The sequence below is a fragment of the Astatotilapia calliptera genome, chromosome 20, assembly GCF_900246225.1.
Source record: "Astatotilapia calliptera chromosome 20, fAstCal1.2, whole genome shotgun sequence".
NCBI classification, from domain to species: Eukaryota; Metazoa; Chordata; class Actinopteri; order Cichliformes; family Cichlidae; genus Astatotilapia; species Astatotilapia calliptera.
In genome coordinates this window covers 27010721-27026832 of record NC_039321.1, presented here as the reverse complement: position 1 = coordinate 27026832, position 16112 = coordinate 27010721, and the positions used below count along the sequence as shown (strand labels likewise).

At 43.3% G+C, this 16112-nt stretch overlaps 1 protein-coding gene across 7 annotated transcripts in view; it reads left to right on the top strand.

Annotated features, from left to right (window-relative positions):
- rerea (arginine-glutamic acid dipeptide (RE) repeats a) overlaps positions 1-16112 on the top strand; it is a 130465-nt gene that overhangs the window by 28780 nt on the left and 85573 nt on the right. For 2 of the 7 annotated variants that reach the window (XM_026153755.1, XM_026153749.1), the window contains exon 1: positions 12359-12858. The exons of 4 other annotated variants lie outside the window; for them this stretch is intronic. The gene's annotated coding sequence lies outside the window, so the exon portion shown is untranslated. Of the gene's footprint in view, positions 1-5171; positions 5253-12358; positions 12859-16112 lie in introns of those variants that run through there. One more of the 7 variants, XM_026153750.1, reaches the window with a different exon arrangement.

Below are 16112 nucleotides of genomic sequence, written 5' to 3'. Positions count from 1 at the left end.
TCTTTTTATTCAAATTCTATTGTTTGTTTTAGAATTCTGTTGCTTTCATTCAAACTCTGTTCTATACATTCTAATTCCGTTGTTTTCGTTCAAATTGTGTTGTTTTCATTCAAATTCTATTGTTTGTTTTAGAATTCTGTTGCTTTCATTCAAACTCTGTTCTATACATTCTAATTCCGTTGTTTTCATTCTAATTCCGTTGTTTTCGTTCAAATTGTGTTGTTTTCATTCAAATGCTGTTGTTTTCATTCTAATTCTACTCTTTTTATTCAAATTCTATTGTTTGTTTTAGAAATCTGTTGCTGTCATTCAAACTCTGTTCTGTACATTCTAATTACATTGTTTTCATTCAAATTCCGTTGTTTGTTCTCAAATTCTGTTGTTTTCATTCAAATTATATTGTTTGTTTTAGAATTCTGTTGCTTTCATTCAAACTCTGTTCTGTACATTCTAATTACATTGTTTTCATTCAAATTCCGTTGTTTGTTTCCAAATTCCGTTGTTTTCATTCTAATTCTGTTGTTTTCATTCAAATTCCGTTGTTTTCATTCTAATTCTGTTGTTTGTTTTAAACTTCCATTGTTTTCATTCAAATTCTGTTGTTTTCATTCAAATTCTACTCTTTTTATTCAAATTCTATTGTTTGTTTTAGAATTCTGTTGCTTTCATTCAAACTCTGTTCTATACATTCGAATTCCATTGTTTTCATTCAAATTCCGTTGTTTTCGTTCAAATTGTGTTGTTTTCATTCAAATGCTGTTGTTTTCATTCTAATTCTACTCTTTTTATTCAAATTCTATTGTTTGTTTTAGAAATCTGTTGCTTTCATTCAAACTCTGTTCTGTACATTCGAATTCGGTTGTTTTCATTCAAATTCCATTGTTTTCGTTCAAATTCCATTGTTTGTTCTCAAATTCTGTTGTTTTCATTCAAATTCTATTGTTTGTTTTAGAATTCTGTTGCTTTCATTCAAACTCTGTTCTGTACATTCTAATTACATTGTTTTCATTCAAATTCCGTTGTTTGTTTTCAAATTCCGTTGTTTTCATTCTAATTCTGTTGTTTTCATTCAAATGATTTTGTTTTCATTCTAATTCTACTCTTTTTATTCAAATTCTATTGTTTGTTTTAGAATTCTATTGCTTTCATTCAAACTCTGTTCTATACATTCTAATTCCGTTGTTTTTGTTCAAATTGTGTTGTTTTCATTCAAATTCCATTGTTTTCGTTCAAATTCCATTGTATGTTCTCAAATTCTGTTGTTTTCATTCAAATTCTATTGTTTGTTTTAGAATTCTGTTGCTTTCATTCAAACTCTGTTCTGTACATTTTAATTACATTGTTTTCATTCAAATTCCATTGTTTTTATTCTAATTCTGTTGTTTGTTTTAAACTTCCGTTGTTTTCATTCAAATTCTGTTGTTTTCATTCAAATTCCGTTGTTTGTTTTCAAATTCTGTTGTTTTCATGCAAATTCTTTGGTTTTTGATCAAATTCTGTTCTTTTAAACATGATGGTGACAAAGAGACAGTAGAAAAACATATACAATCATTACATTGTTTTGACTTTGTTAGAAATGTTAAACTGTTGTTTGGGGCTTTGTGTCCAGCAGTAGTGGCTGTGGTTGACATTATGAAGAGCAGAGGGAAGCTCACCAGCCCTGCCAGTTTAGTTCACTTCTTATATGGCACAGATCCACTTGCCTAACCCCATGTCTGGATGCCGCACTCTGAAAACAGGCAGGGACCCAATTCATTCACAGCCCATCCAACAGCACATCGACTGTGTGCGAAATATGTTTCGGCAGCTTAACAGCAGCAGACTCATCAATTGATCCAAATTTTGCCGTCCATTGATCTTGGCACACGGTGGGTCGAGATAATTACAGTGCATGTATGATAATGATATCATTAGCGGCCCGTGGTCAGTCTATTAGGACAAGGGAAATGCGAGTAAAAACAACCCAAACCATGCATAGAAACATTTGCGCTGCCAAATGCTGGGGAGAATGGTCCAAATCTGCTTTGCAAATGCCTCCCTGTCACTCTCCCGACTGCACCACAGTAACAGTAGCGTGGTAAAGAGGCGGGCGAGCCTTCTGGTGCTGCTGACTGGCATTCTGTGTGTTGATGAATGTGGTGGCCTGACGGCTCAATGTGCTTACCTAATTGGAGCAGCTCTGCTGTCACACCGAGTTTCTCCATGTCTCTCTTTCTCTCAGTCTCTCTCGTGTAGTAAGAGCAGCGTTCTACTTGGTTACACACCTGTGTTACCCAAAGGTTAATAGAGCTATCTCCCAATACAAACCAATCACCAGGTAATCAGTTTCATGCGCCTCCATAGGTGGCTAAGGGCACGCATGATGACCAGAGCAGCCATTTTGAATGAGGTTGTCAGGTTGCTGCAGGTTGCCAAGCAAGAAAAATGTATTGTACATATATTGTAAATATAGGCTTTATCCATGTTTTGTGTAGCTGTAAAGGGGAAAGGAGTATAGTGTGTTTGCTTTGGAAGCCCCTTCATATCACAGCACAATTGATGCCCACCTCGTTGTGTGTGGAAATAGGGAAGTTGCAGCTCAGGCTATCTTTGGTTTCTTCATGTTGTATGTGCTGCGTATGTTTCTAAATAGTGTTTTTTTATTTTGTGTGTGTGACAAGCATGTGGCAGAGGGCCAGAGACGCTGACATACTGAGGGGTGGACTAAAGTCATGAAAGCAAAGCGCTTCTTTTTGATGTCATCCTGCTTCCGAAGGGCCATAGTGGTCAGAGGGGATTTGAGTTTCAGCACAGGATTTTGGGATTTTCGTGTCAAAAAGGTCGCGTCAGGGTTGAATGAATTCAAGTGTGTGTGTGTGTGTGTGTGTGTGTGTGTGTGTGTGTGTGTGTGTGTGTGTGTGTGTGTGTGTGTGTGAGAGAGAGAGAGAGAGAGCAACAGAGAAAGAGAGAGCATGCATATTTAGCTTTTAAGACTGAGAAGAGGCACCGAAAGAAGAGAAATCCTGGCGCTATGGCCGTCCACATCAACCCATGGTGCTCACAAATAATAACCCTCAACTCAAAGAGCATGGAAGCGATCTTGTTCTCACATGAGCACACATAACAATATATAGGATTGGACGTTTCTAGGCCTCTTGAGCTTGTTTAGTTCTCTCTGCTTTGTTGTGGCTACTCAGAGAGGCTGGATGAACGGGCAGTTTTTTAAAGGAATGATGTTGCATGCCTTGTGCTATTCGAATACATCCTGTAGGCGGAGACATGAGCAGATTAAAATGGGGATGGGTTAGTCACAGACTGATTTTAGAGGCTTTTAAAAACCAGGCAGATAGATGAGCCCATGTGTGTATGTGCGCGCACACGCTTGATGCCCACATTGTCTGCACCGTGAAAATCCCAGAGTTACTGAAGAGATTGCAAAATCAATATGGGCTATTCATACATGAATCTAATCCTCAGATTTACTGCCATTTAATCTGTGTATGGCAGGGCTCTGATGCTCTCTAATGCTGTCAAACAGATGCCCCTGCTCAGCCTTCCAGGTTAGGCTGCACCTGATGACACCATTGAGCCATGGAAGCAGGCACATTTCAGCTTTCCTCAGGTGGCAACTATTACATGAAGACTGGCATTGTAGCAGCATGTTACATAAAAGAAAATCATACCAAATGTTTAAAACAAACATGTTTGACCCCAAAATCTTCTTTGGCAAGTTTGATCTGGGAGCAAATATAAATATTACATGCTGGTCCGGGTGGTTATTGAGTGTGTTTTGCCTCCCCCTCCCCTCCAAATGTCAGACAACAGCATACCCAGCTTGCCGTTCGACAGTGCTTATACTGCCTTGAATAGAAATACTTTGTTTTTTGAATTTAAAAGAAATAACACCAGGTGTGCAGTGAATAATATCAAACAGACCATTTCATTTCATGCAAGCTGAATTTAGGAGGAGTATTACATCAGAGGCGAGGAAAGAAAGAGAACAAACAGAATAATTGTGCACGTGGGGTAAATATCTGGGGGTGTCGTCTTGTTTTGTTCTTAATTTGCCGTCGATACACGATTGGTTCGAAAACCCAGCCACTCCCTTCCAGTAAAGCACAGAAGACAATGAACATGTGAAACAGTTACTGTTGTCTCTTATTATTCTAAACAATATTGACAAGTGTTCCTAAATGATCCTGAGGAGATTTGCATGTGTTTTGTGCTGAAAAAAATAATATGAGGGAAGCTACTGAGTCATATCACGTAAACACACCGAACACAGTTTCTGTAACGCACAAAGAAATAATTGCTATCTTTTAATTAGTCAATTGTAAAAAAAAAAAAATTCATAAAATTAAGACGTGCACCTCAGCTAGTCAAATGAATTTTTTACCCCTCGTCTTGCAGGCACGTACGCGGGACGGACGTGCAGACGTGCATCTGCACACACGCAGCCGCCTTTGCGGCATTAAAAAGCATACGTTGGCACGAATTTGGCTTGCGTGCGTGTGTGTGTGTGTGTGTTTTGTGCTTCTACGTGTTAAAGAGAGTAAATGCAGGGAATCTCTCAGTGTGCGGATGCTGAATGTGAAATGTCAATGTTATTGAACAGGTGCTGCGAGGCAGAGCTGTGATGTTTTTATTTCCAAGCTCTTGTAGAGCGAGGCAGAGTAGAGAGGGCTCATGGGATAATGGGGGAGGTTCAGGGGTGGGGGAGTGTGTGTGTGTGTGTGTGTGTGTGTGTGTGTGTGTGTGTGTGTGTGTGTGTGTGTGTGTGTGTGTGTGTGTGTGTGTGTGTGTGTGTGTTGCAGGCATAAGTGCTTAGATCTGTGTGCATCCAGAGTGGTTTGTTGGGGAAGAGGGAAATGAATACTGGCTTAGAACAAATGCTTACAATCTCCACATAGAAAATGTGAATGGTACTGCAAAGCACTTTGTAAATGCTGGTTTTAAAATGTGCGGTACAAAATAATTAGTGTCATTATTACCATGTTGTACAGCTTCATGGCTTTCGCTGGCAACATTCGCCGCATGTTCAACATGACGGCAAAGATGGCAGCCATCTTCACCTACACATACACCTCTACTGTCAATCTGCTATCACCTCGTTTGTTCCATTTTCACCTCATTCATACTTTTCCCCTGTTCTCTCTGTGTGTGTGTGTCTATCCTCCCCCACCCCCTTCCAGTTTTTCTCTTGCAGACTGTCGTTGTGTCAATACTTGTTGAAAGGAAGTGTGGCAGTGAGCTAGGAGGTGAATGCAGTCAAGGTTAGTCAACAATGCTTTGTGACACTCTAGCGTTGGCGAGTGCAGTGTTTTTTGCTCTGCTCTAACCCCCCCCCAAAAAATGTTCTGTTCCTACCCCACCCACTGGACCTTGATCATGTTCTCTCCCTGGCCTTTGTGCTCTCAGCCTGATACCTCTCCATCATCATCTTCATGCACTGACCTCCTCCTCCTCCTCCCTGTTTGCAGCCATTTTGACTCTTGCGTTCAGTGCTCCCGGAGAGAACGGCTCAAGCCTGTCAGCGCTGATTCATCCCTCAGTTGCTAGCTCACGCCAATCAATTCTCGTGTTTGTGTTTTGATCCATTATTTGCTTTTTTTCCTCCCCTCTCCCTCTACCTGCTGTATAAGCAGGTCTCCTTTGTTTGCAGCTGCTTTTTTGCCAAACTTACACCTTCAAGCTGCCAGTCTGTCTGTCTTTCTTTTTTTTAAATTGCAGTTTCATCTGTGATTTCTTTCATTTGAATTCCAGAGAACGCATGTGAAAATGCAATTATTGTGTCAGTTTTTTGGATTCACTCTCGAGCTATTTAACAACCAAAAAAAAAGAAAGAAGAAGAAGAAGAGGTGCGAGATGTCCACAACAACGGTGGAGAATCCAGTCGTGATATGATGGAGGGAGCTGCAGTTCAAAGCCAGCTAGCAGGTTACTTAATGAGTTTGGTAATTGGCTTGCTGTGGCCTCCGCGCATCCCTGCCCTCCTGCTGCTGATGTGTACAGGAACAGAGAGAGCTACAGCTTGCACTCCCTCGCTCAAGCCATCTATATTTCCCCTCCATCCACCGCTCTGGTACAAGCTGACTCGTTGAACTAAAGCTGCACAAGCCCACCACTGTTTATTCCTCGCCGTTTGTTCCCCACTATAAAGAAACTTACAATTTTAGGCTTCCAGTTTGCTCAACATTGAATATCAACTGTCTTTCCAACTGGGTTAGCATCTCATATCCCTGTCATGTATTCACAAATGATTTGCAACATGTTATCTTCTGATTTTAGCACAAAAAGGACACTTTTTGTTCCCATCTCATCGCAATTGTACATCTCATTTAGCACTAGTCTGAAATCACAGGGATAATAGCTGGAAGAGGAAAATGCAGGATGACCTTCATGGTTGAGCAGTGATTGAGAGAGAGGTATAGGTTTTAGTCTTGGTTGCTTATTGCTTTGTTTGTACCGAAGATTTAATGCCTATAGGGGAACCGCATTAGTGAGGCTAAGCTAATATATATCCTTTCTAATGAGAAAGCTTCCCACCTTTCTAGCGATTCCCATTAATTTCCATTTTGTAGCTTTTAAAAAGAAATAAATAAATCCGCCGCACATTAGTAAATGTAGCCATCTCTTGTTGCAAGTCTGCTGCCAAGCGTTTTATCTACTCCCTCTGTGGAACAGTGGATTCTGAATGCTGTAGGGGTTGGAAGGCCAAAGCACAGCTAAGTGGCTCCTCTTGACCTCAGCACTGATCTCCAAACTGTCTGCTCTGACTGCACACAGACTGATTTTAACCGTTCGCTCCCACAAAAAACAGTCTAATCTCATAACACAGCCTCAACACCCTGACTGTGTGCTGTCTCTTTGAATAACACATCTTTTTCTCACCGCACCCAGTGCTGACATGCTGACCGTACATTTGCCTTTGAGATTACTTCTCTCTGCTATTATTCATGCCAAATGGAAAAAAAGGAAAGCTGTGAAAAATTAACTTGAATGACTTTAGATGCTTGTTACTCTGACTAATAATGGATGTGGTTATTCTAGTTACCGTTATGTATCCGTAAACTAGATGGCTGAATCATTAGCTTACACACTGAGAGAAGCCGAGTGTGACCAGAGGAGAATAATTGATTTCTGAATAAGCGTCGGCACTGGAGGGAAAAATACAGCATTAAAGGGCCATTGTGCCATATTGAGCATACACATGTCATGAATTAGCGTGTGGAGTAAATGTTTGGTTTTACTCATAATGAACGCTGGCTCACCTCCTCTCTCTCACACACTCACTCCAGGATCCTCCATAGAAGCAGCATGAAGCTGTACCTCTTGTCACTGTCCACAGGGTGGCAGTGTATGGAGGTGAGACTGCCATGTGCTCTGTGTGAAATGGAGCAGTCGCTGGCTACCTCAGACCACACAGTAATCACCCCCACCCCCCCATTTCTTGCTTTCACGACCACAGCGGACTTCATTTGCTCGTGCCGATCACGTTTAATCACAGTTCCACTCAGGAACAGGTTCTTCCGAGTCGAGCAGCAGACACATGTGCTGTTTGTTTATCTTGCCGTGTTTTTGTACACAAAAGGATTTGCCTGAAATGTAAACTTCCTCTTTTATGCACCACAGCCTTGCCTTGCCTTGCCTGCCTGCACCCTTGTCCCTCTGTGGCCCTCTTGGAAATATAGTCTCATTCCTCAGAGTCTGTTCTCAGTGCAGCCACGGCAGGCTGAACTGCTCTTTTATTCAGATGAATGAGGCCCTGTTTTGCCTGGAGAATCAGACACAGACAGTCCATGTGAGAGCTCGAAGAATGTCTGTGGAAAATCAGGGACTGTAGCATCTGAGGTATTACACACGTGCGTTTGTTTGCGACTGCGTTGAATCTGCTCTGTATTAGAATCAGATTTTACAGCCATGTAAAGACTTGAATGATCTGATTTTGTAATAGTTTCACACCCCGATTTACTCTTACCTTGGCCCTTTAAAAAAAATGTCTTCATTTCAGCAAGCTGTGATCTAATGGAAGCTGCGGAGCGCTCTTTGTGTGAATTCAGACAGGGCGCACTTCTATTAAAAGCTGTTTTTTTTTCTACTCACACATTTATCAAAGTCTGCAAATGAGCAATCAGTTAGTGCTGTATTTTTACAAAGAAAAATGCTGTGCTGTCTCCCACCACCATTTCATCAATTTATCTGCCAGGTGGCAGCTACCCCCATCTGGAGTAAGGTTTACTTACATTCATTTTTTAAATATGCAATACTTTAACCAAATGGCTGCTGCAAGCAAGTTTCACTCTCTTGAGTAGCTTGTGTAGCTTGGCAAAGAGATTAGACATATGTAGCCTACAAGTGTCTTGGTTTTCAGAGTGTTGCAAGGCTGCCAAATGTGACTGTGAATAGCTATGTAAACAAGATAGCTATGCAAGGCTAGACCTTGCTCTGATTGCCTAAAGTGAAATACCTTTCCTTGGCTTCTCTCACATTTTACAGCTGTGTTAATGACAGCAAATAAAGCCTACTAGGTAGCAGCTTAATTACTAGCTGCCTGTTTGGACTAAAACCAACAGACAACTTGATTTTTCAGTAAGTTGTGTCACCTTGATAAGGCAGTTTACTCAGAGCAATGCGTAACCTCCGTTTCCTTTGCAGTTTTTTTCCTCTAATGAAAACATCCTCTGTTGAGTGCTATTCTCCTCAGCTAAAGCAACAACCTCTAAAAATCTTGAGTCTTGCTATCCACAAGCGTATAGTTAACCATATTTAGTTGAGTAATTTCCTTGAGTTACTTTGTTGGGAGATTGAAAAGGATTGTTTTATTGCTTCCTCCCCTCTCTCAAACCGCTCCAGGCAAAGTCTGTGCTTTAATTAGTCGAGCAAGACCCTGTTTTCCCTTTGGATTCCCCCAACTTGTAAAGTGTTCTCTTCAGAATCTATGAAAGCTAAAAGGGGCAATGAATGATTTGAAGTCAGCCTTCTTTTGGGTTCGCCTGCCAGCTCAGAAAGGGGAGGGGCTTTCAGCACTCGCCTCAGTATGAGGAACAGTAACTTGAAGCAGCAGTCACACAGAGCCTTTGTTCTTTATGGATATAGTACGTGTGGTGGAGACAGTCACTGCTTTAAAGCCCCCATCTGGAAGAGCACTGTTCGAATATCTAATACAAGAATAAAGGCTCCTTTAGATAATACCTGCCTAAGAATGGTAAAATAGTTACAAAGATCAAGCTAGCACATCCACTTTGCCTCCTTTTATTATGTGCTGGGAGCGGGGGAAGTTAGCTTGTTACACAGTAGAGATTTAGTCATGTGTTAAAGTCGAGCCTCTGAAGCACACCCCCACCAGCACCAGCACCACCACAGCCTTACCCTCTTCCTGGTGTACAAGTATTGTTTTCTTCTCTAAATCCCTTTCCCCCCCCCCCCCTCCTTCAACTCGTCTGCTCATCCCTGGTGAATGTATTAAATGAAGTTACTAGATATGAGTGCTTAAGAGGCCAAGGCCTCTGAGGCTTGCCAACTATCTCACAGGCTTGGCTCAGTCATCCATGTCACTTTTTTCTGTTGTTTCAGCTACTGGCTGACTTATTTGTGTTGCTGAGCACTTTCTCCCCCTCTTCTGTCTGTCTCTCTGTCTCCCCTGCTCTCCGTTTGCTGCCTGAGTGGCTTGTTTTTGTTTTGTTTTTTTCTTCTCCTCCAGCACAGAGAAATCAGGCTAAAGCAAACAGTTTGTGTCAGCCACAGCTTTTGTCAAGTATTCATTTTTAATGAGGGTAAGTGGCTACAGAGTCCTATAAACCATAAATGGAGTAGACAGACCGGGGAGGGGCATGTGGGTCTTTGATTCAGTGGCAGTCTTTTTGTTCAGTAACACTTGTACTAATTGTGTTTGATGTGGTTGAGGGAAAACGTATTTCAAAATGATAGCTTGTGTTTGGTTTAATGTGCTGTTTTGTGTGTGTGTGTGTGTGTGTGTGTGTGTGTGTGTGTGTGTGTGTGTGTGTGTGTGTGTGTGTGCGTGCGTGCGTGCGTGCGTGCGTGCGTGCGTGCGTGCGTCATCATCCACCTTTTCTGGTTTTCTTAACTTCTACTGAAATTCTTCTCCTCTGATATTCTTTATGAAGGGAGTGTTATAGGAAAGTGCCATTTTCCCCCCTTTTTAAAGCGGCTCTGTTAAATTTCATTGCCTCCAAATTCAAAAACAGAGACCAACCTGATTTTGCTCTGTCGGGATCGAAGGCGCTATAGCTGTAGAGAGGGGCGCTCGGGGAAAAGGTATTGTGATGGGCCGTTTGAATGCTGAACAGAATTGAATAGACACAGTCAGCTTCCCAGATACATGCTTAGGCCTGTAGAATGTGGAGTGCTTTGCTTGTAACTGCACCGGTTGTCTCCTTTCATTATCGGTTAATGGTGCCCAACTTGACAGAGCCATGTGATAAACAGAGGAGCTGTGAAATCCTGGAGGTGGAGTTCTCGTCCGCCTGATAATGGGATCTCATCTGCCGGGGAGGGGAGCCTGCCCGGGCCAGCCAATCCAGCTTTGCTTCGCACTGCCTTCAGAGTGGATTCGCTGCACTCGCCCTTCACTGCCGTCTTGGGCCCAACTTAAGCCTTGCGCTGTGCTGGGAATGGTGGCATTTTGAGTCACTAGACTGAAAAATCTTTTACGCTTTGATTTTGTGATAGAAACCGAGGGAGACGTGCGTTTCCATCTCCCCATCCATCCTTCTGGACCCTCTGAGTGTTTGTGCGTCTCGGGGAAAGGAGGGGAGACTGTGTGTAAATATCATAAACACTGATCCTGTGAAATGTATACATACTGTGATGAGGGAGGAGCTGTGGCTGCTCATGGTATTGGGTTTCTAAGTGGTGTGGGGGCGGGGGGTCAGGACAGTTGCCTCAGGAGCTGGAAAAGGTTTTTACCAGCACTCTGTTACACAGCAGAGCCCACCACCACACCGCTGCCATTGAAATGAAGACGACCAACGTGGTTTGTAGCACAATGAAGAGCCCCCTGCACACCACCCCTCAACTCAATTTCTATCAATCCTCACTGCCTGTCTCTCCTGCTGCCCATGTTTGTGCCAAAGAAACTAGCCCAATGCACTATTTGCTTTAGTTAATTGGATTTTTTTTTTTTTTTACAGTGATCCAATATCATGTTTAAGACAATGAAAATGTGTCAAGCTACTCACTGGGTGAAATGAAAATTATCCTATTAATTTACAAGGTAACACAGTCCATCTTTGTGTCACTGCTCTTCCCAGGTGTGTTAGTGTGCCGTCAGGTTTTAATGGCAGCATTTAGATTTAAATAAAAAAAAAAGGGGGGGGGGGGGACTAAATAGTGTTGTGCGTTTTTTTTGTTTTTTGTTTTTTTACCGTGAAATTCAACAAAATGAGCGCAGGGACCTTGGAAAAATGTACAGGTTTACCGTTAGAAAAATAAAAAAAAAAAATAAAAAAGACCCCCCCCCCCCCTGCAAAAAAACGAACTATGGCTAATGGACTAGTCACATTATCATCCCTGCTTGTTTCTGCCTTTTTAACGGGTGGGGTGACTAATTAATTCATTATCCAAAAATGCAAATGAGCTCCTACAAACCCGAGCGGCATCCACTCACGTCTCTCTGGTGTATATTCTGGAGGGGTGGGGAGGGGGTGCACGTACTAATGTTTTCAGATAGAAATCAGCGACCTGCACCGTAAGGATGGCGTTACATGTAGTTATTTATATATTTGTGTCACCGTTTAGAAAAGGAACGTGTCAGTGCCGCGTGGCGCGGGAAATGTGGGCTATTAAGCAATTATTTACAAAGGCAGCGCTACTGCACGCTCTCATTGTGTCGCTTTAGTGTTTCAGTCACATTCCCCATAAGCGTTGTCATTGATCGCTTGGTGATGATGATGATGATGAAGGTCGTGTCGGGCTACTTTGGCCGCCTTGCACCTCGCTTCCTGATGCGCGCGCACGCACACGCATCGGTGTCCCCACGGCGCTGGCATCAATCAGCAGCCCCCAATGGCGTCCCCCAACCACCCACCAACCCACCCCATCTTTGTCCATGACGATTATTTGAATCCAGTCCATGTTTTTGTTTCGCTCGGATTTTTTTTTCCGCCTTTTTTTTGAGTGTGGTCGGCGTAATTCTCCTTCACTAGTGTCTGGATAAAGAAAGACTAGGTCAGCCATGTGGATGCGTCTGTTGAACAGCTGAAGAGGGGGAGGAGGAGGGGAGGAAGAGAAGAGGAGGAAGGGGGGAGGTTTACAGACTCGGAGGGAGCGTGGAGTGTGTGCATAGGAGGAGAGAGAGAGAGAAAGGGGGAGAGAGCGTGCGCGTGGTGTGTGTGTGTGTGCGAAACGGAGAGAGAGAGAGAGAGCAAGATCGTGGTGTGTGTGCGTGTGTGTGTGTGTGTGGAAAAAGGAAGCGGAGCCTGTTAACGGCGAACTCGCTGGTTTCCTACCCCTCGAAACAAGCGCTATGTTACTTTGCTTGTGGACACTGTCATCGACAGCAACAACAACACGGCCAAAGGGAATAGGAGCAGTTTCGAGGGGGGACTCGCTAGCGCTGTAGTGCCTTTGATCGGGCTCATTCCGGACGTGAGCAGCCTATCAGTAAAGTGAAACCGTCTTTTGTTGAAGCAAGTGCTCGCCTGAGTCCCTCCGTGCGGGTGGCGTTTTCTTCTTTCAGTGGGGGGATACAAAAAAAGAAGAAGAAAAAGTGTCCGTGTTCGCCTCGTTTTTGTCCCGGGTCTTGGATTAAGTCCAGCTGGCTTGCCTTTTTAAGTTCGGTGGGTCATCCTGGGCAAGGATCGCGTTTTGAACTTGTTTGCAGCAGTCTGTGGGACTCCCAAAGAATCAGCAGACTGGCGGGTGAGTAGTTGAATACAAAAAAAAAAAAAAGATTGTAGGAGAGTTGTGGTTGGAGGGGGGGGGGGGGCAGACTGGGAGCTGTGTGTGTGTATCTGTGTGATAAAGACACTGGATTTGGGCACTAGCAAGGCGAAAAGCCGGGTGGCACACGCACAGTTTGAGTCTGAAATGCCCTTATTTTTGTTTATACCCAGAGGAGGAAGTGTGACCCCCACTCAACTGTTTTTGAGCTGCAAAGTTGTATCTCCTGTGGACTGTAGCAGACCCCCACAACACAACCTCCGTGACCCTGCGGGCACTCTAACAGTAGTTTCAGCAGCTAATGGGTTTTTTTTTTAAGTGTGAAAAATGAAGTAAACAGAAACTGGGCTTGCAATGCAGTTTTTGCTGCCAGGGAAGGAAACATCAGACATGTGGAAGTTCCTCGTGCTCAAGCATTTTAGCAATCAATTAACTTTGAGGAACAACTAAAAAAAAAAAAGAAAGACCAAAAACAAAAGTTGCATTTTTACAGGAGAAATGTCAAAATGAGTCTCAGTGAGTTGGTCGTACATACATTCTGACTAGTGGGATTTCCCCTAGTGTACATTATAGGCTCGACTGTTGGATTTTCACTCTTTGTCATGTCATAAATTGGTAATCCAGCTGTAATAATGGAGGCTAAGTGGAGCGTTTTGTTTTTTTTAAAAGATGGGGGAGTTTACTGTCTGTGAGAACGGCCTTGCCAGTTGCAAACTATGGAAGGACCCACCAAATTAACTTGATTCCCCCCCCCCCCCTTCAGCACCCCAGAGGCTGTGAACTCTGGCTGGAGCACATGCAGCTCTCACTGTGGGGGTGGAGGTGGGGGAGGCTCTGGGGTTGAAAAGAGCAAGGGGGGGGTGGCTGGTGGGATGTGTGTGTGTGTGTTTGTGTGTATGTTCAGGAGGTGGCAGCTTAGGATTTTAAAGCAGACTACAGTTATTTGTCTGAAAGGCAGCTTATCCACTGTTTTCGAGTTATGGCAGAGGGAGGGGGGGGGGGGGTTACTTAAACCGCTGTAAATTGGTCGTAGTAAGTCTGGGTGTCAGAGGCTGAATCCACTGGGTACTTGGGCACATAAGCACAAACACAGATTCAAATCAAGGAGGGGTGGGGGGGAGTGAAGCGGTGATTGCCTTCATTCTGCGCTGTGTAAAAACAGTCCCTTCCTGGAATCCTTCTGCTGGATTTTTGCGCTGAACTACCACATAAACTCAGAGTTGCATTGCTAATTGCGAGGAGTTAATCTCTACCACACCAAGCTTCCTGTGCCTGTTTTTTCTTTTTGGTCACCTTGGTAGCTAGGAAGTGACCTCTACCTTAATGATTCAGATGCGATTAATTTGCTTGAGTGGGACGACAGCGTATTTGTGATTAATGTATGGCACAACTGCTTTAAAAAATCATGTGAGTGAGAATATGGGGCACTGAATCAGGCACAAGGTGCAGGTGTGGTTAAAAATTTAACAGCGTGTCTTGTTCCTAGTGTTCCTTTAACTTGTAAATCTCAGCTTGCCAGTCTGTTAGTTTCCCGTGTTTGACTCGATTTGTGATTTTGATCATTTGATTTTGTTTATGACCGGTCCTACTGCCACTCTGTTGATGATTTTGAGTTGATTTCACTACTTTTAAGCTTAACTGCACCACTAAAACAGGCCAGAAATATTATCCTGAGCTTTTTTAAAAACGTAAACCAATGCCATTCATTAAGATGGCCCACCATATGTATTATTTTATTATTTCAGCAGGGTTGGGTTTAGTCCTTTATGCCACTAATGGGCCCATTTCTAACTTATATACGTCTGCGTACCATGCAATCACAGTCTCAGCCTGCACTCTCATGTGGGAAAACTTGCATAGTTGGCCTTTGTGAACACATTTTAAAGCGGCGTCCTCTTCACTTCCCCAGAGGTTAGGATATCCATTTAGTTTCACTACTTGTGGACGGAGCGAAAGAGGAAGTGGTCAGACCTCTTAATGGAGTTGTACACAGGAGCCTGAGTTGTTCTGCAGTGTGGGATTTGTATGGAAAGAGAGCGCCGAGCATTTCACAGCACTCAGGCTGTTATCAGATGAGAGTATAGCAACCTAAATCTTAATTATGTACACACCGCCTTACTGCTGTCGGTATCATTTCAATCTTGTCTATTTGCAGTGCTTTATACTAGTGTTTGTGGGAAATGAAATCTGATGTGGAATTTGATCCGAGTCCGCAGACTGTGTTGTTTGATTCATGTAAACCAGGGGAAGCAGGTAGCAGCGTGAGTCACCGCCGCCGCCACCCCCACTACCCCACCGCACTTTACAAACACAAGTCCTCACTGCTGACAAGGTACAGAGAGCTAGTAAACATTCAGCTCACATACGGGCGCGTGTATGAGTGTCACCTCTGAGGAATCTGAGGGGCGATATCCAGATCAAAGAGGCTGTTTCTGACCATGCAGAGAGAGAGATGCTTCATAGAGTGAGGCTGTAACGGCTGTCTGGTTGCTCAGAGGCGGCTGAATGTTTGACAGGGCATTGGAAAAATGTTATTTAATCTGCTCGCATGATGGCCCTCAGTGGGATTGCACCACGCTGTGTCCCTGCCCCCTTTTTTTTTCTCCCTCTTCGGTGTCAGGATGATGGCAGTTGCTGGCTGCTAGAATTTAAAAAAAGAAAGGGAAAAAAAACCACACACTTTTGAGGTTGCTGTATGTTGTTTTTTAGCATTATGATGTAACGCATGAAGAATTAGAGAAAGGCGAGTTGTAATTGATGCAGTGTTGGCGGGCCTATCATTTTCTCTCTAATGAGAAAGTCTGCTGGGGTCTTGATATGTTTTCCATTCGGGTAATAGCCTGAATGACTCAACTGTATTCCTTTGTAATTACAAAGAAAACGATTCAGTTGTTATTATAATAGGTTGCATGAATGAAAACACATGTGGCCTTTGACTCCCTGAAAAACAAACTGTTGTGAGATGCTTATCGCTTAAACATAGGTAAATTACATCTCCGTTTTTTTCTGAATGTGGGCTCAACTGTGTATATCTTAGGCCACATTAAAAGCATTTCTTGCAGTTACTCTCCCACTTTTGACCTCGACAATACAGAACAGCAAGCACAGGCTTGTTAAAGAAAAGCCAGGTGGAAAATCAATGAAAGTCCTAGCTTTTCCTACCATTTCCACCACCCCCACTGCACAGAAGCAGACTGGAGGTTTTGAGGAGCGATGATAAATCTCTCCAGGAC